Source organism: Eschrichtius robustus, chromosome 16, assembly GCF_028021215.1.
Source record: "Eschrichtius robustus isolate mEscRob2 chromosome 16, mEscRob2.pri, whole genome shotgun sequence".
NCBI lineage: Eukaryota > Metazoa > Chordata > Mammalia > Artiodactyla > Eschrichtiidae > Eschrichtius > Eschrichtius robustus.
Window position 1 is genome coordinate 82,681,811 of NC_090839.1, and position 24,348 is coordinate 82,706,158.

Here is a 24,348-nt window from a genome sequence, read left to right on the forward strand (position 1 = left end):
AGGTAGTAGCCTGGCGAGTGTGCAGAACCAAAGGGCAGTGTGGTGGGTGAGTGGATGGCGGTGAGCCAGGGTAGCGTGGGCAGCAGAGTCAGACCGAGGGAAAGAGCTGGCACCCAGTGAGACAGCGGCTTGGAGCACGTCATGCATTAACTCACTTAATCCTCACAGTAACCCTTAGCACGTAGGTACATTTACTGGCCCCGTTTTGCAGATGGGGGAACTGAGACACTGACTTTGCTCAAGATCACAAAACCAACAAGTGAAGAGTAGGGTTTTTTTTTTTTAATAACAGCTTTATTGAGATATAATTCATGTACCATACAATTCACCCTCTTCAAGTGTACAACTCAGCTTCTTGTGTATTCAGAGTTGTGCAGCCATCACCAGTGTCTAATTCCAAAACTCGTCCCTCGTCGCCCCAAAAGAAACCATAAGCAGACATTTCCTAGCCCCTGGCAGCACTAACCTACTTTCTGTCTCTAGGGATTTGCCCGTTCTGGACATTTCCTATCAATGGAATCATACAATACATGGTTCTTTGTGACTGGCTTCTTTCACGGAGCGTCATGTTTTCAAGGTTCATCTGTGTTGTAGCCTGTGTGTCAATACGTCATTCCTTTTTATGATAGAATAGTATTGCATTGTATTGGATAGACCACATTTTGTTTATTCATCCATTGATGTATATTTGGATTGTTTCCACATTTTTGTTATCATAAAGATCACTGCTGTGAACATCTGTGTACAAGTGTTGGTGTGAATGTGTGTTTTCATCTCTCTTGGGTAGATGCCTAGGGATGGAAATGCTGGGTCACATGGTAACTCTGTGTTTAACATTTTGAGGACCTGCCAGGCTGTTTCCCACAGCGGCTGCACCATTTGACATACCTGAGGAGTAGGGATTTGAACCCAGGGCCTCTGGCTGCAGAGTCCATGTTCGTAAACCACCACACTAGCTTAGTATGGGTAGGAGCCTGGAGTCCCATACCGGTTGGGTGACCACAGTCTGGGCTACTGAACCTCTGGGAGCCTCGGTGTCTTTGTGGGCGAACAGGATTATGGGGAAGGGATAGCCCAGGTTAAGCACCTGGCCGCAGCAGGCTTTGCCCGTGGTCCTCCTGGTACAGCGCTCGCTGGAACTTGGTGTCACCTAAGCGGGTGCGTCAGTGGAGGCAAGGAAGTTTGACATGTAGGTTCCTGTAGCTCTTGGGGTCCTTGAAGGCCCTGGGCAGCTGTCAGTGGAGAGGGGGCTCCCCAGCTGACCCAGCCTAGGCTGTGGCCGCCTGATCTGAGCCTAGGCTGCCAGGAGGTATATAGTTCTGGCAGGAAGGGAGAGGCGGGCAGTCAAGTCAGGCCTCCCTCCTCCCGCACAGGCCTCGGACCCTGGGCAGTACAAGGTGCATACATTCAAGGTAGGGTTAGTTTTCCCTCCAAGGTGGGCCTCCTGAACGCTCCCCTGGACTTTCCTCTCCACCCTCAGGGCCTCTCCACCAGGCCTACCTTCCTTGAGCCCCTCCCCACCCCACGATTTACTCCCTTTCTTGAGTAGGAAAGGCAGTGGGTGGAAATTTGTTCTCAAAGTTTAATCTTTTTCCTTCAGAGTTCAAAAGTCACTGAGGCAGTGACTGATAGGATGGATTTAGAATAAACAAAGCTTTTAGCCTCGGCGATCTTTCTTGAGAGCCTACTACGTGCCAGGCTGCAGTAGGGTTTTCCATCCTTTTCCCTTACCAGGCTCCATAGGAAGGAGGGCTCCCAGCCGACGGTGGAGTCAGCGGCTCATAACTCACCCCAATTCACACAGCAGACACCTAGCAGACTGGGGTTCAGGCCTGTGCTAAGGCCCATTTCTCAGGGGGCGTACACACTTGTAAGAGTCAAGAAAACGTGTTTTTAATCCAACATCCACCACTTACCAGCTCTGTGACCTTGGACAAGTTGTTGAGCCTCAAAGGAGGCTCAGTTTCCCCATCTTTAAAATAGGCACCATGCTATCGAGCTCTTTGGGTTCCACTGAAGATTAAGTGGGAAATTTTACATCAAGGGCTTAGGCATCCGACCCACAGTGAGCTGATCATTCATATGAATCCAACAGATATTTTTTGAGGACCGAAGTGCCCTGGGCTGGACTGCACGCCTTGGTGAAGGGGTAGCGGTGGCCTCTGTCCCCACGGTGCTGATGGTCTGTTCTTCTTTGGAATTGTTGGAAGGGCTGAGCTGGTGGTTGCAGGATGGAATGACTAATTCTGATTTTTATTTGACTAGGGGTGTTTTTTTTTTAATTGAGTGAGCTGTGGGGACTGACAGACTGGTCCAGGGGGCCGGGGATGGGGAGGCTAGCAGCAGAAGAGGAGTCTGCAGGCACGTGGGCCCGAGAACCTTTGTGGTTAGGCCGGCGGCCCGCTGTAAGGGCAGCTTGTCAGAACCAAGAGCGCTGGTGTCCTTTCAAAGGCATGAGCTCTCCGCTCCCAGCAAGGTCCTGGGAGCCCTTCTCAGATGGTGGCGATCGCGAGACCCCTCAGTGCCCACCTGTACTGCCGGCCTTGCTTGGGCACCACCTGTGTTGTTAAAACGCCCCGTAAAAAATCAAACCATTGGAAGGTTGCCCTGAGTTAATGCCCCGCGGAGTGCCTGTTCTCAAAAGCCAGGACCCCTGAGTCCCCCTGCAGAATGAAGGTTCTTGCATCACCCCCACCCCTACCCCGCGCACACACCTCTGTCCCATGAGGGCAGGTGTCCTCCGCAGACTCGTCCCTTCACCCACCAAGGGCAGGGACCGGCCAAGGGGGATCCCCGTGGGAGCAGTTAGGTGCTTGTGAGGTCTGGAAGCCTGTGCCTCCAGCCTCCGAGGGCTTGTCTGCCACCCCAGGGGGAATCAAGCCCATGGGACGGTGGCTTGGGAAGGCAGAGGCTGCACCGTGGAGATGGTTCATTCTTGCTCTCTGGGGTTTCCTTACACCTAGCGTGGAGTCTTGGCCCTTGAGGCTTCCTTCATCTCCACTAGTTCCCAAGTGTGTCTCGATACCCATTCTGTGCCACATGCTGGCCCTTTGAGGACTTGGACGCCAACCCTGGACTCGTTGTAGACAGCACGGTGGGGAAGACAGCTCTCCAAGATCTTGATTACACTAATCTGGTGAGAGGAAAGTCCTCAAGGCTCGGGGGAGCTCGAGGTACAGGGGAGGAAGTACAGTTGAGTCCAGGTGGGTCGGGGAGGGCTTCCAGGAGAGGTGGCATTGAGCCAGGCTTGAAGCATTGAGGTAGAGCAGGGACTTCCAAGAAGGAGGCACAGCATGTGCAAAAGCACAGAGCCCTGGCCAGTGTGGCCCATGGTGAGCTGGAGCAGCGTGGGAGCGGGAGGGGATGGCCCTGTTATGAGGAGAGGGAGGGCTCTGTCCAGCCTCCTCTGTCAGGATCTGGTCACTGGTGTAATCCCAGGGCTGAAGAAGGCTCGTGGGAGAGGGGAGGGCAGGGCAGGTAAGGAAGAGGACAACTGGGGGAAAAGGCCCAGAGAAATGGCCCAGTGGAAAAGGAAATGAGAGAGAATGTGGTGTGGGAAATCTAGGCTAGCGAAATGCCACTTCTGGGTGTATACCCGAAAGGATTGGAAGCAGGGTCTCAAATATTTGTACACCCAATGGGTTCACAGCAGCATTATTCACAACAACAAAAACATGGAAGCAACCCAAGTATCCATTGACTGATGAATTGATAAGCAAAATGTGGTGTATGCGTACAGTAGAATACTGTTCAGCCTTAAAAAGGAAGGAAATTCTGACACCTGCTACAACATGGATGAACCTTGGGAACTGAGTGGTATAAGCCAGTCACAAAGGATAAATACTGTACAAATTCATAGAGACAGAAAGTAGAATGGTGACACACAGGGGCTGGTGATGGGGAGAATGGGGAGTTATCATTTAATAGAGACAGAGTTTCAGTTTTACAAGACAAAAAGAGTTATGGGGATGGATGGTGGTGATGGTTGCACAACAGTGTAAATGTAGTTAATACCACTGAGCTGTATACCTTAAAATCATTAAGATGGTAAATTTCATGTGTATTTAATATAATAAAATGCATACTGAACAACAGACAACAAATCCAGGCTAGTGAGAATGAGAAGAAAGTTGAGAGGTGGAGGTGTTGCAGGGTGTGGGGGGGTGTGTAGAGAAGATTGTCAGTGAGAGAGCATGAGTCTTGACGGATCTGAATTTGAACCCTCACTGTGCCACCTGTATTAGCCAGCTTGAGCTGCAATAACAAAATACCACAGCCTGGGTGGCTTAAGCAACAGAAGTTTATTTCTCAGTTTTGGAAGTTGGGAATCCAAGATCAGGATGCCAATAGATTCACTTCCTGGTGAGGGCTCTCTTCTTGGCTTGCAGATGGCCACCTTCTCCTTGTGCCCTCACATGGTCTTTTCTCAATGCATGTGCATGGACAGAGAAAGCAAGCGAGATCTCTCTCTTCCTCTCTTAGGGCACTAACCCCATCACGGGGCCCCATCCTCATGACCTCATCCAAACCTAATCACCTCCCAGAGTCCCCACCTCCAAATACCATCCCATCGGGGGTTAGGCCTTCAACATATGAATTTGTGGAGGACACAGACATTCAGTCCATATGCCACATTTGGAGTCATTTCACTGCAGTAAGTCTCAGTTTTCACATCTGGAAAGTGCTGCTGAGCCCCTGGGGTCCTGTTGGAGCCTCATGTGCTCTTGTGCATCCAGTGCCTGGCCTCTAGGAGTTGCTCATCAGGCCTTGGCTGTCATCAGCTAGGCTTCCCTGAGCATCCATTGTCCATAACCCCTAGATGTCCCCAGATGGTCTGGGGCTCTGGGAGATGCTCATTTCCCTCCTTGCAGGCTGTGCTTTGGGCCTCTCTGACTGGGTCTGGTGCTGTGGTCTCTAAGCAGGAGGGTGAGCATAGACCAGGTCTCAGGAAGGCTTAGGTGGGCTGTTTGTCTTCACATTGAGGCTGGAGATCTTGGGATACCTTCCCCATTCTTTGTTTACCCACCCCTGAAGGACCCAGGCTTACTGGGTGGGTGGGGGGGCGGTAACCAAGCAGCTTCTAGCTGGTGAGAATGCAGAGTGCCAGGGTCTGCTTTAAGATGACAGGTCACCTGGCTTCTTAGGTGGGTCAGGGTTAGGCCCCCTCCCAAATAGAGGGTTGCAGGTGGGCAAGAGAGGCTGTACCCCAGCCTGGGAGAGGCAGGGAGCCCCATCATCCTCTGATTCTCCTCCATTCTGGCATCAGGCTATGTCTGGGCTGTCGCCTGGGTCCTGGGCAGGAAGGAGGAGAGGATTGTGACTGCCAGGGTCACAGCACAAGTCAACAGCAGGGCTGGGGTTTGATCCCCGGGATAGTCTGGCCCCCAACGCCATGCCCCTGGCCACGACACCCTCCTTCCTGCACCCTCTCAGTGCCCCCCGCTGGCACCCCACTCTTACCTGGCTCCCCTGCCTTGGCAGTCCACCTTGGCCCTATCGCCTCCTTGCCTCTGTTTTTTTTTTCCCTTTGTTTTTAATTTTTGGATAGATAGCAAATCCACAATTTATTAGAATTCCAAAGTTACACAAAGGTGCCCAGTAAAAGCTTCCTCCCACCCTTGTTCTTCAGCCAACCAATTCCCGCCCCCACAGACAAGGAGATCAGTGGGGATCTCGGTGATATTTCCTGTGTGTGCGTGTGTATATATATATGTGTGTGTGTATGTGTGTGTGTGTGTGTGTGTGTGTGTATGCAAATACGCATATGTAGTATTTTCTCTCTCTTTTTTTGTTTTTTTTAACATAAATTGGTATTAAACCATGCTCAGTATTCCCATTCTGCACCGTGGTATTCTTCAGCTGAAGTTCGTCTTAGTGGTGATTCACATCCTTCATTTTAACTGTTGCACAGTTTCCTAAGGATGAGGTGACCATCATATCTTTAAACTTACTCCGCAGGTGGACCTTTGTTCCCAACCTTTTTTGTCATTATTTACAATTAATGCCATAACGTGTAACTTGGGGCACAGGCCTTATTTTGCATGCGTGAGAATATGCCTGCAGGCAAATGCCTAGAAGCAGAACCCAGGGTCAGAGCACGTGTGTTGGAAAAGTCCTCACGTAGTGCCTGCAGAAAGGGGTTCCCGTTGACATCCCTGTCTGGGTGTCCTGGGCCTGCTTCCCACCACCTCGCCACGCAGTGTGTCATCAGACAGCCTGGTAGGTGAAGGACCCCTCTATGTCACCTTCCATTCTGGGGGGGTGTGTTTATGCACACACATGCCAGCCCTGAGGCATTTGCTTGTCTTCTTGTTTGGGGCCCTCTGTCACCGTTCATCTTATTTCCCCCAGCCAGCTCACAGGCCCCCAGTGGGCTATGGCAGGTCTTAAGCCTTTCACCTCCAGAGCAGCCAGCCTCTAGTCGGCCCACCATAGTTAAAGCCCTGATTTTATTTGCTCTCGTATCAGGGTATTTGCCCATCTCTGTGGCCAGCTCCCCCGCTGTCCCCCTCCATGTGCAGGTGAAGACATATGTCTGCCAGGCCCTGGGGCCCAGGTAGCCACGCCCACACTCAAGCATCCCCAGTGTGCCCAGCCCTTGAAGCTGAGTCCACACCTCCAGGGGCTGCCCCCTCACAGGTCCAGAGCTCTCTCACCTGCACAAATGTTGGAAACTGGCCCAGGTCCCAGCACCCCCAGGCCTTTCCACCTTCCTGCCAGATTTAGCTGATGGGGAGGCTCCAGGCTCTGGGAGCAGCTGGGCCTGAGCAGTGCCCTCCCTGGGGCTTCACAGCTGTCCCAGAGGTAAAGTGTGCCAGACCCCATAAAGATACCCACCTGCCCCAGCGGGGTGGGTAGGCAGCTACCGGCCCCTGTTGCCCTCAGAGAGCTCTGGAAGAGCCTTCTTGCGGCTGCCAAAGATGCAGCAAGAAGCTCACCCACCTCCTGTGCAGGTGGAGGATGCTGGCACCACAGAGGCCCAGGCCTACCCACTTACCAGTCACACGTAGCATGTTCTGCCCACTTAACTCACGGCCTTTGGTGGAGTGTTAGCCTTTCCAGGCCTCAGTTTCTTCATCTGCAAAATGGGGTGATAACACTGACTTAGCCAGCTCATCAGAAATTCCCTTTAACATCGTTATGTTCTGATTACTTTAACGCCACTGTCTCCCTTACTTTCTCTCCCTCCACAACTTTGGCAAATTGGATGTGGCCCTGGGATATAGGCCACAGCCAAGTGAGAATTTTAATAAAAGTGAAATATTTGGCCCAGAGCCATGGAAGGCCCTTGGGGCCTGCCCCTTCTCATTGTGGGGCAGGGCCACTAGACTGTCATTGAGCTGCTCCAGGCAGCTCAGAGAGGTAATGACAGGTACAAACCCAGCAAAAGAAAACGCCACATCCCCCAGGAGAGGTTGGGTGGTAAGGAGCTGACAGTGGGTACCTGTGTTGATTTTCGGCCCATCCTGACTCTGGAAAGTTGGTGCCACCATCAGCCAGGAGTGCAGGACAACGCAACAGCTTGGGCTGGGGCTTCCTTTGCAGGCATGTCTCAGCCATAGCTGGACCACCAGGCCAGGCGCACTTTGGAAGCAGCAGGGGCTGACGACCCCTGTCCAGTTAGTAAGCATAGCTCTGCTGCTGACTGAGCCTGCCCCAGCCTGGGACAGCTAGGGAGAGTAGACCAACCAGAGGGTTCTTTGCCCCAGGGCAGGAAGGTGCAGGGCTGGAAGCTGGCCACCAAGGGGTCCCTTCCAGCCCTCTCCTGCCCCAGCCTAAGGTCTGGGACGGCACCATTTGGGTGTAAGCGCTGCCCTCCCTGGTGGAGAATGTTAGCACACTGAATAGCTAGTTCTCGGCCACTCTGGGCTGGACCCAGCCTGGCATCTTTAGTTCAGCTCTTTTATTTCATGGATTTGGAACTGAGTCCATAAAGGAGAGGACTTGCCAAGGCACGTGGCGGTCACACTGATCCCCCCCCCCAGGTGCAGACAGGCCCTGGGGAGCTAGGCTGCGGCTCAGCTCAGAGCCCCTTCCCTTCAGCTTGGGAACCATTCTGTACCGTTTCTCATGGGCTTATGTTCATTTCAGCCCTTTTCCCATCATCTCTGGTCATTTGTCCAGTTGTTTCACGAGTCTCTTCTCAGTAGCCGGCAGTGTCTTTAAGGGTATTGTGGACTGAATGTTTGTGTCCCCCCAAAACTCATATGCTAAAGCCCTAACCCCTAGTGGGAATGTATTTGGAGATGGACGTTTAGGAAGTAATTAAGGTTAAAAGAGGTCATAACGGTGGGGCCCTGATCCAATAGGATTAGTGTGCTTAGGAGAAGAGGCACCAGAGAGCTCGCTTGCTTTCTTTCCACACTGTGCACAGAAGGAAGGCCAGGCAAAGATGCAGCCTTCATCAAGCCAGGAGGGAGTCCTCTCCAGAAACGCTGCCAGCACTCTGTTCTACTTCCGTCCTCCAGAACTGTGAGAAAATAAACTTCTGTTGTTTAAGGCCCCCAGTGCTTTGTTCTGGCAGCCCTGGCTGTTGTTGCCCTATGTGTCCCCCATGCCACCCTAGCCCTCCTGGACCGCTGAGATTGAGGACCAGTGGAAAGAGCCCTGACGAGACTGTCCCAAAGCCTCAGTGTGCCCATCTTGGTAACGGGAGGGTGAAGAGAGAGGCAGGTAGGTCAGGTACTCGTGGGCACAATAGCAGTTTTCCTGCCCTTTCTCCCTGGCTCAAGGTTGAGCTCATTAAAAGAGCTAAGTGTCGGGAATTCCGTGGTGGTCCAGTGGTTAGGACTGTGCGCTATCACCAGGTTCGATCCCTGGTCTGGGAACTAAGATCCTGCAAGCCATGCAGCGTAACCAAAAAAAAAAAAAAAAAAAAAAAACCCAAAAACAAACAAGAAAAAGAGCTAAATGTCAGTGCTAAACATTTTACCCCCTGAGCTAAGTGAACAACCGGGGGGCTTTTCCTGGGGGAAAGTAGTGGTAAACTCGAGACCCCACCTCACGCCAGCATCTAGTCCTTCACTCTTGAGGACTTCTGTGAGGTTCCGGACATCGTGGAGCCAGAGATGGAATCCAGACCTGGAATGGTCCCAGGGCCTGTGACTTGGAGGGTTAACCGCAGCCGAATGACCTGGAGCTGCAGGCCACGGAGGCGACATGGGCATTGTTTCAGGTGGAGGCTGCTTGCTAATGAATGAGTGATGGGTAGAAAAGTTCTAGAACTGTACTGTCCAAGTCGGTAGCCTCTAGTTCACATTTAATTAATATGAACTCTAGCTAAGTTCATATTAATTAAAATCAAGTAAGATTTTTAAAAACTCAATTCTTTAGCCACACTAGCCTCATTTCATAGCACTCAGTAGCCACACGTGGCTGGTGGCAAACCCAACTGGACAACGCGGGTGTAGACCATTTTCATCATTCCAGGAAGCTCTCCTGGATAGCACTGTTCTAGGTTTGTTTGGACTCAGTAGAGAGAATGCCAGGTTCGTTTCAACGATGGCTGTCCTGACTTAGGGTTGGGCGGAGTGGGGTCATACCTGGCCGTATGTGCCACCCTTTGCAGGCAGATGCTGGGGGTACACCCCGTGGGCTCCTAGACAAAGCAGTCGGGTATGCTGTAGTGTGATGTGGTTGGACCTAGGCTGGCCTGGCCAGCAGGAATTGGCTCCATCCGGGGATTTCAGGGCTCCTTTCTGACATCCCAGCTGCTCCCACACTTAGCTCTGCTTCAACTTTCTGCTCCAGCACCACCACCTCCAGGGTGCCCTCCCTGAGTCCCAGACCCCCAGCACTCCCCCGCTTGCCCTTCTCTGCTTATTCCCTGCATCCACCCCGCTTATGTAAACACATCATCACGTCTGCATCCCCAGCTAACGCAGCGCTGGGCCCGTGGAACTGCGGTGGGCAGGGCAGCGGCTTGGCAAAGCTGGAGCCACGATCCTTCCGATGTAGGCCCTGTGTTCTGACTCTGGGAGTGACAAGGCGCCAGCCCAAAGTGCAGGGAGATTCAGGGCATGCCCAGGGTCACCCAGCTTGCTAGGAGTCGAGGCTGAACAGGCCCAGCTGGAGGTGCTGAAGCCCAGTTGGAGCAGGGAGCAGCTGAGATGCCCAGGTCAGCGTCCAGAGCCGGCAGATGGTCACAGGCCATCTTCTGCTTCACCTGGTTTACATTTCGCTTAACCTCCTCCTGACCCCACCTCAGAGGCAGCCCAGGGAGCTCTAAGGGGTCCCAGGGGCCGTTAGCTCAGGACCCCGCCTCCTCACTCCAGACACCGATCCCATGAGTGGTCACACACACAGACACCCCTTCATCCAGGAAATTGACTGCCCCTAAGTCCCAAGACATTTGAGAACTTCGGGGGTCTAGGAAAGGAAAAATGGGGAATCTGTAGGCCAGACATGTTTTCTTTGGCCCACCCGGTGTGTTTTTTGAAAAGTACACCAACATTTAGCTCTCACCTCCTCGCTTCCAAGATGACCAAGAAAAGAAGGAATAATGGTTATGCCAGAAAGGGCCGTGGCCACCCGCAGCCTATTCGCTGCACCAACTGTGCCCGACGCATGCCCGAGGATGAGGCCATTAAGAAGTTCGTCACTCGGAACATCGTAGAGGCCGCAGCCATCAGGGACATTTCCGAAGCGAGGGTTTTCTATGCCTATGTGCTTCCCAAGCTGTATGTGAAACCGCATTACTGCGTGAGTTGTGCCATTCACCGCAAGGTAGTCAGGAGTCGTTCTCGGGAAGCCCGGAAGGACCGAACACCTCCACCCCGATTTAGACCTGCTGGTGCTGCCCCAGGACCTCCACCAGAGCCCATGGAAGGAGCTAAGTCCTTAAAGACTGAAGAATACTGTCCCCTGGAAAGAAAATAAAGTGGAAATTATACTTAAAAAAAAAGTACACCAACATTTAAATATTGAGAGAGATCACCAAAATCTGGATTTCCAGCTTTTCTGGAAAAATTAGCAGATCTTGCAACCCAGGGCCCACATGTAACAGTACATCGGAGCTGAGTGGCAGCTGCCCCTCTTTGGTAGGAAAGGAGCCGCCCGCCCCACCCCAGGCAGCCTCAGTCCCTTCCATACCCTGGTGTCCCCCACTGCCCCACCTCCACTGAGACCAGGTACCAGGCCCATTTGTCATCGTGCCTTTACTGGCCTGTTTCTTGGGTACAGAAAAGTATGTCTCTACTATTCTGCCCCAAAAGTGCTAGGAAGAAAAAGAGGCTGAGAGGGCCATGGGCTTCTTGGTACAAGTGAAGAATGTTCCTGGGTATGGAATATGCAAAGCGTGTCTGACTTCCGGTTCTCTTCACCTGAGTATCTTGTACACCTTTGAGCTGTAACCCCCTGTTAAGGCATTTCCAAGCTCTTCCTTGATGTCTTCCTCCCATCCTCCGTCCACCCCCTTTGGTTTCTTGTCCCTGAAACCCCTGCAGAAATACATGTGCGTCTGTGTCCGACTCCTTATCTTGGGGGTCTCGGCTGATACTGCTGACTTGGTAAAGATGGTAGCAGCTGAACAGACCTCCTCTTGGGGCTCCTGACCGTCCTCCCAGGCTCCCAGCTGGAGGGACACAGGGGCCAGGGGTCTGATATGGCCAGGCTCACGGGCTTCGGTTTCTGGGTCCTGCATCCCCTGGGCGGCCCCCCGGTGGTCCACAGTGAATGGAGTATGAAGCTAGCTGCCCCCACCTAAGAGAAGGTGGGACTCAAGCAGATACAGAGAGGCAGGTGCAGAGATAGAACAGCGAGATTGCCAGTGAGATGTGGGAACTGCTCTCCATGCAGCCAAAGTGAGCTGCTTAAGACATAGACCCTCAAACATTTCGAAGCCTTCTTTTTCCTTTTTTTTTTAATGGACCTCAGGTGCACAGAATGCAATTACTCATCATCCTTGTTCTGTGACATACTTATCGATCCTAGCTTTCAAGTTACGTTTGTTTATTGTTTGAATAAGAATACCCCCCACTGTGACCATGCCATGATGGTAACTGCTGTGCACCCACACTTATCTTTCCCTTGACTTTTACAGTTTTGTCCTGTGTATACACCTGACAAGGGGATCTGGCTGTGTGTTTTCTGGGGCTTGCTTTTTTCCACTCAACGATGTATTACAAAGTATAGATGATATTCCATGTTTCCCTGGCTATACACAATTGGACCACAGCACCGTAGAATATTTCTCTTCCGCGAGTTAGGGGTCTTTCCTTCTGGGGTCCGCTGCGTATGCTGCTTCCCCTGCCTGGATCTCATCCTCTCCGAGCCCTTCCCAGACACCCCATCCAAAGGAAACCCTCACAGCTGCTCTGTTTTAAAACCCCTCCTTGGGGACTTCCCTGGCGGTCCAGTGGTTAAGACTCAGAGCTTCCAATGCAGGGGGCGTGGGTTCGATCCCTGGTTGGGGAACTAAGATCCCACATGCCTCGGGGCGCGGCCAAAAAGTTTAAAAAAAAAAAATTTTTTTTTTTAAATAAATAAATAAAACGCTTCCTTGTTCCACAGCCCTTCCCGCAGTCAAACTACGGTAATGCTTTGTGTGCTTGTTTTTGCCTGGCCCCATGTCAGCGGGGTCCTTCCCCATCTCAGCAGATGCTTGACCGCTGTGCTATAGGACCCACCCCATGGAGAGGGTGGGACTCAGGCGCGCTTGGGTGGGCCGAGGTGTGCAAAGGAGTTCTTGGGGGCAAACTTGAGCTGCTTTTGTGGAATTACGGGAATTTGGGACAGAGGAAGCCAGCCAGGAAATCTTTTTTTAATAAGGATGTTTATAGCAGCTTTATTCATAATAGCCAAAAACTGGAAACAACCAAATGTCATCAACAAGAGAAGGGATAAATTAAAATATATTATAATACATTATAAATATATATAAACATACATATATATTCAGCAATAAAAGTGGCTACAAAACGACATAAAGTAAAACAGATGAATCTCAAAAACAATACACTGAACAAAAGAAGCCAGACACAAAATAGTACACACCATATGATTTCATGGCTGTGAGGCATGCAAACCAGCAAATAATCTTTGATGATAGAAACTGGAACAGGGGTTGCCTCTGGGTGGTCTTAGGGATCCACAGGCAAGGGACAGAAGGCTTTCTGCAGTAATGGGAATGTTCAATATCTTTTTTTTTTTTAATTGGAGTATAGTTGATTTACAATGTTGTGTTAGTTTCAGGTGTATGGCAAAGTGAATCAGTTATACATATAGCCACTCTTTTTTTTTTTTAGATTCTTTTCTCATATAGGCCATTGCAGAGTATTGAGTAGAGTTCCCTGTGCTATACAGCAGGTTCCTATTAGTTATCTATTTTTTATATATAGTAGGGTGTATGTCATTCCCAATCTCCCAGTTTTTCTCTCTTGATTGGGGTGGTGGCTAAATGGGAGTATACAATTGTCAAAACTCGTCTAACGGCACACCTAAAATCTGCACATTTCATTATGGTAAATTATGCCATAGTTCAGAAAAAGGCTTTGAGTAAAAAAAAAAAAAAAATTACCTGTGAGAAACTATGCTCCAAGCCCAGGTTGACCTCATTAAAAACATTTCTCACCTAAAGCGATGAGTGCCATTGAGGAGCTGCTTGGTCCTGGCCCAGTGAGGCGGGGGGAGGTGTCACCAAGGGGACTTTTTTTTTTTTTTTTGGCAACACCACGTGGCATGCGGGATCTTAGTTCCCTGATCAGGGATCGAACCTGTGCCCCCTGCAGTGGAAGCGTGGAGTCTTAACCACTGGACCGCCAGAGAAGTCCCAGAAGGGATGTTGTAGAGTCCTTTTCCCCATCCATCTTCAGGTCACCTCCTCACTGCCTCTGCCCCCTCAAACCTTTGTTCTGAGGACCCTAGAGGTACACCCTGGCATGTGAGCCACGTAGAAAGGCAAGAACTTGAACCTTTGGCCTCCACCCAGCCTGCCCTCTGGGATTTTTCTTCTCTGGTAGTGAAGTAGTAGCCACGTGGGGCGTGCACAGATCTTACGCGTGTGGCTCCGTGAATTCCCACAGACTGACCACACCTGGGGAACCAGCTCCCAGGAAAAACCCATAGAGAATGTTCCCAGGATCCTGGAAGTCTCCCCACTACCCGCTTCTGGTCACCACTCCCCTCTCCTGCCCGCTCACCCGACTTCTGTCGCCTCTGTGTGATTCTGCCCATTTTCGAAGCATTGTTGGTGCCCAACCTGGGACAGCCCAGGCAAACCAATAGGTCGTTCCCGTCCATCACCTCCCTGCTGGCATTGCGGTGAACGGGTATTATTGGAACCAGCTTAAACCCACGGCCCTGGGTCCTGACATTCGGGGAGCAGTGGCGCTTCTGATTTAGGAAGCAGTGTGCTCCACGGGGTGTAACAGGTGTTCTCAGTCTTGTCTCGGAGGGTCCAGAAGTGCCATCCCCACAGCGGCCTGGGGGAGTCTGCAGGCGTAAAGATAGCAGAGCCGGGTGTGAGGCAGCCCCAGGAGCAGCAAGCAGGGGCTCCTTAAATGGACACTGCCTTGCAGCTAGGCCCCCGCCCAGGGTGGTCCCCCCAGAACTTGGTGGCGGATGTGCCATGCTCAAGCCCCTGGTTAGGCAGCTTGCCAGCGACCTCTCCCGGCCAGGAAGGCCCAGGCATCCGGCAAGGGAGGCTGGCCCCCTGCCACTCTGGTTTTCCAACTTCAGCTGTACACCCACCCTCAGCAGGCCCCCAGGTACTTTTCAGGGTTCACCAGGTGAGTGCAATGTGTAGCCAAGGTTGAGAACCAGTGCTTTAAGCAAACAGCTGAGGTTTATGCAGCGTTTTAGCCCGTAAGCCCTGTTCCCGCTGTGCAAAGACGTGATGGTCCTACTGGGCTCCTTTCCTGCCACTTTCCCAGCTGGAGCAAATATCCCTGCGTCTCTGAAGGGCAGAATTAAGACTAGCTGGGTATCGGTTATTAAAGAGGCCACATTGATAGAGCTTTCTAGAAATAAGCTACCCCAGGATGGAATGAATTGCCGCGCAAAGTAGTGATCTCCCCCTCCCCAGGGGTATGCAAATAGAGGCTCGGTCTCCGGGATTCCCTTACCAAAGGAGGCAGCACACAGTGGCCTTCCCAGCCTGATTCTGTACCTCCCTGAGCTCCACCTTCCTGTCTGGGTGATTCCAGGAAGATCCGCATCCCCCGCCCTCCCCCCCTCCCCCCACCCACCCCGGCCCCGGCCCATTGCAGTTTTAATGGGAAACTTGTGGTAAATGAGTCCACCAATTAAACCAACCCTCGCAAATCTCTTCCCTCTGCTAATTTATCAGGTTCGTAAGTCTGAACTCTCAGCGTGCATCTGCTGGACGAGTTTACCTGGAAATGGCCCTCCTCCTCTCCCCCCTCTGTCTCCCCCTCCGTCTCCCGGTTTAAGGTCCGCAGGGCTCTGAGCGGCCCGGGCTCCTTGCCCAGGATGCCCAGGAGAGGCCCCTGTGAGGGCCTCGCTCTGCTGGGTTCGGAATCCGAGAGTAAACAGATCGAGTGTCAGCCGGGCTGCCCGTAACAGGCAGCCGCAGCCACTGAAAATGAGAACGTTCTCTGAGATGACTCAGCCTGCGGCCCCAGGGTCAGGGCAGCCCCAGGCCTTGGCTCTGCCCTGGTGGTTGGCTGTCGGCCACACCCAAGGGGAACAGCAGTGGGTTTTTTGTTTTTTTTTTTTTTTTGCTCTGTTGGGTCTTCGTTGCTGCACACGGGCTTTCTGTCGTTGCGGCGAGTGGGGGTTACTCTTCATTGTGGTGCGCGGGCTTCTCGTTGGGGTGGCCTCTCGTTGTGGAGCACGGGCTCTAGGCCCGTGGGCTCTAGAGCACAGGCTCAGTAGTTGTGGCACGTGGGTTTAGTTGCTCCGTGGCATGTGGTATCTTCCCAGCCCAGGGCTCGAACCCGTGTCCCCTGCACTGGCAGGCAGATTCTCAACCACTGCGCCACCAGGGAAGTCCCAGCAGTGGGTTTTTAGAGTCGACCGGTGTGTGATTCCGTTTTGTCCCATCAGGATGAGGGCACGCGCAGCAGCCTCGGTTGTCTGCCGGGTCACTGTCTTCAGTTTCCTTATCTGTGAAATGGGCATCAACACTTCCTGTCTTAGCGGGTGGATGTGAGAAATGAGTCTGAGACCAGTCCAGCCGGCATAGGCAGAGAAGTGTGAGTCTGAGGCTTGGGGAGAAAGCCTGGGCCACAGTGGCTGGGACCCTGGGAGGGAGAGAATTGGCAGGGAGGGTGTAATGTGAGAAGAGCACTGGGGAGGCTTGGAAGAGAAGACACTGCAGGAAGCAAAAGGAGAGTGTCGATATTGGAAGACCCTGTTGTGGTCGGTATGAGTGTCCAGGCTGAGGCCTTGGCCCACCATGTAAGGTCCAGCCAAAAGGTCCGAGGACAGGAGGGCATGAGGGAAGAGGCCATCAGCTTTGGCTGGTGGAGGTCACTGTGAGCTGAGGGTTGAGGCAGGCCAACGGCAGTGGCTGGAGGGCTGGTGGTGGTGGTGGAGGGAAGAAGGTGATGGGCACGAGGGAGCCTTTTTTTAGGATGGAGAAAACTTGAGCCTGTTTGTCACCAAGACAAGGAAGCCAAGTATGAGATTCCTGAGGGAGAGGCGCCAGTGGGAACAGAGGCTTAAAGATAGGTTGCCACAGTGGTACTGTTTTTCTGAGGCCAGAGAAAGGGGATGAGATGGATGGAAAGGCAGAGATGTTTTGAGAGGGCGGCCTAAGTCTTAGGAACTTGGAAGTGGAGGTTGGAGTGCAGAGCGTGGGCACGGGGAGACGAGGGAGAGGGAGGGTTGAGCTGCTCCCAAGAGGGGTGGAGGGACAAGATCCAGGCCCTGGGGGATTTCCAAGCTGGAGGTCGGTGCTGATGGGGGGCCATCTAAGGATGGAGTCAGCCAAGGGGGCCACCCAGGACACCCTGCCCCCGAGCCAGCAACAGACGGTACAGAATTGGAGGGGCCACAGGAGATGAGAGAGGCGCAGAGTGACCTGGGAGCTGAGGCATCTCAGAGTTGCCAGGCAACAGGATGGCAACTCCATCCAGGCAGTACCTCAGCGTGGTTCCAAAGTCTTATAATGGTAAATCTTCTAGGGACCGTTGGTTCCCAATTAATAGTGTGTCAGGGGCTTGGTGGGGCGGGGCTGGGGGGACGAGGACCACAGATTGCTTTAGGGTCAGGTCTTTTTTTTTTTTTTTTTTTTAGGGTCAGGTCTTTTGATTATTGTTTTCAGCCTGCTGACCGAAACCTGTTTGCATCCTTGGAGGGTGTGTGAGGGGGTGTGTGTGTGTGTGTGAGGGTGTGTGTGTGTGTGTGTGTGTGTGTCCCCTCAGCTGCAGGAACAGGGGAGGTTGAATAAGCTTCCAGTTCCAGAGAAAACCAGGGGAACATCAGGGCCATTATCCGAACTGAAAGGAAAGAAGGAAACCAGTGCTGTTGGATCAGCCGTTGGTGCCTGGTGCTTTTATCTACAGAGGGATGTCGACCTCGAACCCTGGCCCCGTGATCGGTGGGGTTATCCCCCTCTTTATGAGAGAGGACACAGGCTCAGGGGCTGCGTAAATGTCTAAGGCCACCAGGGCTTACCAAAGGGGAAAGGTGAGGGGGAGGGATCAATTAGGAGTGTGCGATTTACATATACACACTTATATATATAAAACCAACAAGGACCTGCTGTATAGCACAGAGAACTATACTTAATATCTTGTAATAACCTATAATGGAAGAGAATGTAAAAAAAAAAAAGAGTATATACATATATAGTTGTATAATTGAATCACTTTGTTGTACACCTGAAACTAACACAACGTTGTAAATCAACTATACTCCAATATAAAATTTAAATTTTTTTTAAAGTTTTTAAATGAAAAAAATAAGACCATCGGGGCTGGTGCTGTAACTGAGACCCAGAGCATTAGCCCTTTACACACAGCACCATCAGACTATTAAATAGACACTGGACTGTGGGGACCAAGTTGGGGATCGAATATACATCTCTTGAGCCCAAGTGAACCCCCAAATCACTGACCAGCCAAGACCAAATAGAATGACCCAAACGTGAGTGAGTTGTAGCCCTGGGACCAGTCCTGCCCGTTCACCCTAGGACTCTTGCCTGATTCTGGCTCCTGGACCCTTCTCAGACCACCTCCTCTGGATAGCTCTTTAGCTGCGGCATTTCCTGCACCTTTTTACAGCCTAGCAGCCTACCCTGGCTCCTGTTCCGTGGCTGGGTCCCTTCTGCCAGACCCCAGTCCCAATCACCTGCAGCCCCTCACCCTTGCACCAGTGACCTCAGCTCAGGTTCACAACCCTCACCCATCGTGTGTCTTTGCACGGCTCACCTTTATCCATTTAACTAACTAGCTGATGTTAATAGTGTAATCAGGATATGAAAAGCCAGAGCAAAAGTAGGATGGAGACAATACCCTCCATGTAACCAGAGGTCTCCCCCGCGCATCCCCAAACCCCAGGTAACGTGTTCTTTATTCCCTGGCTTCCTTTATATGTAGTAACATTGCAACTCCGTGGAGTCTTAAAGGTGTTGGGTTTTGTTGTTGTTGTTGTTTTTTCATTATAGCTGCTTTTAACTGTAAAAAGAATACCATGCTGGACATAAGAGTTGGGGACTTATTTTTCCATCTACTATTATATTGCTGAGACTCATTCGGAGTTGTGCAAGTCCCTGCAGAGTGTTCATTTTGACTGTTGGGTAATATTCTTCTGTCATCATTTTCCTCCTCATCCAGTGATGGGAATCTGGGTTGCAGCCAGGTGTTTGTTACCAAGGACGGGCTGTTATCAATTTTCTCGTTCGTGTCTCCGGTTACCCAGGTTTAAGACAGTGGATAGCTTCCAGGAGAAGAGCTGAGTCATAGGGAATATGCCACAGGCCACACGTGCGCCCGGGCTGCCCCCCACCTTAGAGACCACACAGCACAGTGGTCCCAAGGTCATAACTGCCTTAACTTAACTGAGCATCCGTTTTCCCGTCTATGAAATGGCAGTCATTAATTACACTCCATGTTCATTCAGTTAACACAGATGATGCACAGACCCTCTTTCCTCTTCAAGGCGTGGGGCATCTGGCTGAGATAGACTCAGCTGTCTCCCAGGAGCAGGTATCTCACCAGCAGAGATAGACCAGGAAGCGAATCATCTCAGCACCTCAGTGGATGTGATCATTCGCTGGGGAGGGGATGGGCAGGTGAGGGTGGGCGTGCACTGGGACAGGGGGCTTTGGCCTGCCTGGGGGACCTGGGCTGGGTTCGTCGGCCGCTGCGCGAGACTTGACTGTCCTGCTGGTGAGGGTTGGGGTGGAGGCCGTGAGGAATGGGGAGATCCGAAGTCAGGCAGAGACCCAGAGCCCACTGCAAGACCAAACACTGCCTGGATAGGAATGCTGCCTCGGACATCCACTCGGTCCCCGGGCCAGCGCACTTCATCAAGTGGCCACACGTGCTTAGGCGGGGTCTTGAGCACTTCCACGTCTGTTCCACACCTCCTTAAATCCTAAATGACCCTGCAGGAGAGGTATCTTCAAACCTCTCCCACAGATAAGGAACCTGGCGTGATTTGAGGACCAGTAAGTTGTTCCAGCCTCATCTTGGATAGGTGGCAAAAACCAGGACGCCCACTTGGGCCTTTTTCCATCTCAGTCCCTCCCAAGGAAGAAAGGGAACCACCAGCCAGCGCCTCGTATATGCCCTACACTTGGGAATGTGTTCACGCAGCAAGAGGCTGCCCTTCCACGGACGGTGTTCCTACCCTGGCATGACCCTTTTGATGCCGCCCGTCTTCCTTCAGGATGACCATCCTGAAGGAAGAGCCATCCTGAAGTTCTCTGTGGCTTGTGCTTGGGCCTTCGGAGCAGGGCCAGGGAGCGCCACAGTCCCTCACCAACACAGGTCTCCATGGAGGAAAGGACCAAAGCAGTGGGTCCGGGCCAGATTCAGAGGCGAGTACATTCTGCCAGTTCAAGGCACCCCTTCTGCCCACTGACATCTCTCCTGGTGCATCTGATGAGAACGTGCCACAGAAGGCAATGGTTCCCTGCCTTGGCCTTGTGTTTCTCAGTGACCTCACCAGCCCCAATTTGTTGACTATTATTTCCTGGCCATAAATGGAGGCACGCCCACCACCACCGGCCTGGTCCAAGTCACCATCAGCTCTCACCAGCCTCCTTGAAGACGACGACTAGCCTCCTCACTGGTCTCTCGGCCCCGCCCGGTCCTTACAGTGGCCACAGGCATCATCCCTCCCCCATGACGTCTGACGTCACCACCTGTCATTCCCCTCCCCCACCACGTGGCCACTCTGGCCTCGGTCACTCCCAGCATGTACCCACCGCAGGGCTTTGGGACAGCAACACGCCCGCTCTTCCAGCTTCTACAGGTCTCATAGGGACCTTCCCTGCTCTTTTTTTTTTTTTTTTTTTATTGTGGACAAATGTACATAACACAAAATATACCGTTTTAACCATTTTTAAGTGTATATCTCAGTGGTATTAAATGCTCACATTCACATTGTTCTGCAGCCTTCACCACCATCACCATCCACTTCCAGAACTTTTCATCATCGCAAACTGAAATTCTGCACCCATTTAACAGTTGCTCCCCATTCCCCTACCCCTCAACCCCTGGCAGCCACTCCCTGCTCTGCTTTAAATTGCAAATCCACTTTTTTTTTTTTTTTTTTAATTTATTTTTGGCTGCGTTGGGTCTTCATTGCTGTGCGCGGGCTTTCTCTAGTTGCGGTGAGCGGGGGCTACTCTTTGTTGCGGTGCGCGGGCTTCTCATTGGAGTGGCTTCTCTTGTTGCGGAGCACGGGCTCTAGGCGCGCGGGCTTCAGTAGTTGTGGCTCGCGGGCTCTAGAGCGCAGGATCAGTAATTGTGGCGCACGGGCTTAGTTGCTCCGCGGCCTGTGGGATCTTCCCGGACCAGGGCTCGAACCCGTGTCCCCTGCATTGGCAGGCGGATTCTCAACCACTGCGCCACCAGGGAAACCCGAATCCACTTTTTTTATTGGCTGTGCAGCCACACCACCGTCTGACTCACTATTTTATTTATCCAGCCCCCGTGGAAATTCTAACTGTCCAGTTATTTAAGGTGTGTCTCCAGCACCTGAAGCAGTGCCTTTATACATTAAAGGCACTTAACAATTTGTGATGACTGAGTGATCTGGCCACTTTTGCCTGGGTCTCAGGGGCTTTATCCAGACCTTACCGATTCCTTTTGCCCTTCCCAGCCCCTTTTTACAGTCCTGTCTGTGCGTGCCACCCTAGAATTTGCAAACACTGTTGCCCACGCTGTCCGATTCTCCTGGCCACCCAAGACATAAGCAGATTTTTTTCCATCTTAACAGAAAAAGACATTCTTCGGGATTGCCCTTCAAATCACAGAACGTGACGCAGGTTTTTTTTTTCTAACTAAAACTTGAAATGGCAGCTTCCACTTGTTAAAAGACAATAGAAGTGAAATGTAAGTAACACGAAAGACCTATTGAAGACCCAGGAAAAGACCCAGATGAAAAAGCCACGGCTGGTTAAGAGAAGAAAGCCTGACACACACCCTCCGCCTGGTTGTCCTTGGGGAAGAAGAGCCCAGGAAGGCGGGAGGCCACCATGCCCGCCCCAAAGCGCGTCTGTCACTCGCTGTGTATTGTTCAAGGCTCCTGTGCGCTGCTGCAGGAACGCATCGGCGGGGCTGGCAGAGGCAGGGGCGGGTGGTCCCCAAAAGTGGGTCAGACCCTGGCCCCTCCATCTCCTCACTGTGACACGCTGCAGAGGAAGATGTGGCTGAACCTCCCTCGTTGTAGACTGGGCAGGCTGCACTCGGTGAGAAACACGCGTGGGTTTCCAGGTGCTGAAATTCAAAATGGGCATTCAGAGGCCCTGCTGGAACAAAGGAATAACGGGTTGCAAATAGGTACCTGGAACATGCTGGAAGCCTGTTCTCAGTCCTGTTTGCAAGGCCTGTCAGGTGTGTGTGAAGGCTCTGCGTTCATTTCATAGCCCGGCTGACCAGGCTCTAGTTGCAAAGGGCTGGACTTGTTCTGTGGCCAGGCAACAGGGGACCTCAGCAGGGTCTGGCTGACACAGGGCACATTGTGACCCCACAGAAAACAGGCCCAGTCCCAGATGGGGTCCGGCCCACAAAGCTAGCCCCCACCTCCCAAAGACCCTGGTCTTCTGCACAAAGAGACTCCACATAAAGCCAACTAATGCTGAGCCCTGACTATGTAAAGGGGTCTTTGTGGTGTCTGGGGAACAAGGAAGGGAGCGCAGGACAGCCTTGCAGGACCATCACCCAGCCAGCGGGTGAGTGGAGAAGGCGAGACGGATGCAGATAGGAGCTCCCGCCTGATGGTGATGAGTCAGGCCACCTCCCTGGCTGCCCCGATCTGGACAGTCCCTGTGCTCAGATGAGTCGAATGTCTGTGAAGATTCCTGAGGTCCCAGCGTGGCATGTCAGGGAGCTGAGACCAGGGAACAGGTCTGGTGCTCCCAGATACACTGGGAGTTTCAGGCCGAGTCAGTGTCTTCCATCATAAACCGTCATCTCTTCACTGGCTACCTGGTGGGAGCTGGGCTCCTGGGAAGATGAATGGAGACTCCTCAGCCAAAGCTTGTTGCTTGGCGTCAACGTGTAAGAACCAGTGTTTCAAGGAATCAGAGACTCCGCGCTCCACAGAGCCTTGGAGGTGGCTTAATCCATCCTCTCCTTTGAGGCGGTATCACCGCTGCAGCCCACCTGCCTGGGGCTCAGCCCCTCAGACAACTGACATCTCACCACCTCCCAAGCCAGCCTGTTGGTCTCTGTAGCCCATTTGGCTTTAGAGCTTTTCTTACTGGGAATGCAAGCCAGCCTCCCCGTGGTCCCCCACTTCAGCTGCCTCCGTCCTCCAAGAAGGAAAAATAGCCAACATATTGAGTGCTTACCGTAGTCATGCTGGGCATTTATTCTTCAACAACAGCCCTATGAAGGAGATATTAAATATTATCATCCTCATTGTACACATGAGAAAACCGAGGCACAGAGAGGTTAAGTAACTTGCCTAAGGTCACACAGCCATAAGCAGCAGCATTGCTTCCATCCTATGGTCCACAACAGCCACAGAGATTTAAAGATGGTGGCTGGAATCTTCCCCCAGGCTGAAGGGGGTTCAGTGTAAAGTCCCCTCGCTTCCTCTGGGCATGCTCCGTGTGGGCCATGAGGATCTGAACAGACACAGACTTCCTGGTATGGCCTCCAGTACTATCCAGCACCCGTACTTTGTGCATAGAGCCCAAGGATGCATTGGCGCCCCCTGGACAGGGGACTTGGATGATTTTTTTTTTTAATTTATTTATTTATTTAGGCTGAGACTGCAGAGCACAGGCTCAGTAGTTGTGGCTCACAGGCTCTAGAGCACAGGCTCAGTAGTTGTGGTGCACAGGCTTAGTTGCTCCGCGGCATGTGGGATCCTTCCGGACCAGGGATCGAACCCATGTCGCCTGCATTGGCAGGCAGACTCTCAACCACTGCGCCACCAGGGAAGTCGGACTTGCATGACTCTTGGGGTATGTCCTGAGCCACAGTGAACCGGGGCTCTCCCCAGAGCTGCTGTTCCCCAGTCTCCCTACTTCATTGCCCAGGACTCTAGAGTTTTGTATCCTATCTATCTGATTGCTCTAGCAGGACCTGCTGATCAGCCATCACACACAGTTGCACAGGTTGTGCACTGCCCAACTCTAAGGGCACTCTTTACACAGACTGTGCAATGAATGAGCCCTCCCCACCAGAGTTGTGATGTACCACCTGCCCAGCTGCCTGGGCAGCAGATCTGTCTTGGGTTCTGATCAGAGCTAGTTGGGATTTTTGCCTGCCCTTGAAAAGCATTTTCCAAACAGACTCAATGGTTCTGGGATCGTCTCTCCGTGCCTTGTCAGCCAGGCCCCTTGAGGTCCACCTTGCCACGGAGCTGACAGGGTTCCATGTGGCCTGTGCCCTCCCTGCCCGAGCCGGAGCTGGATGGAAACTAGTCCACCTTGAACCTGTCCCTCATGGCACAGAGGAATGAAGCAGCCCAGGGTTCACCACCCCCAGGTGCCAGATTGGGACTGGAACCCAGGTCTCTTGACCCCAGGATCTTGGTCCTCTTCCCGCTCTCCCAGGCTGCTTTCTCTAACCTGTTGTTCATCCTGTTCCTAAGCACCATGCGGGCGTCTAGAGGGCAAACACTTCTCCTCCTCCCCGGTTTTCCTAACAGCACTCAGCAGCAGGCTGGGTAATTGCTGGGTTTTGGTCCTCTCTCCAGCTCCTTGTAGACAAAGTACAGAGAGGCCACAAACGCTGGGGCCCGGCATCTGGGGTGTGG

The 24,348-nt window shown here is 52.4% G+C and overlaps 1 protein-coding gene and 1 pseudogene across 1 annotated transcript in view; both read left to right on the forward strand.

The window, feature by feature from the left end:
- CASTOR2 (cytosolic arginine sensor for mTORC1 subunit 2) overlaps positions 1–24,348 on the forward strand; it is a 59,616-nt gene that overhangs the window by 8,667 nt on the left and 26,601 nt on the right. The window lies entirely within an intron of this gene.
- On the forward strand, positions 10,480–10,878 carry LOC137778606 (small ribosomal subunit protein eS26 pseudogene; annotated as a pseudogene).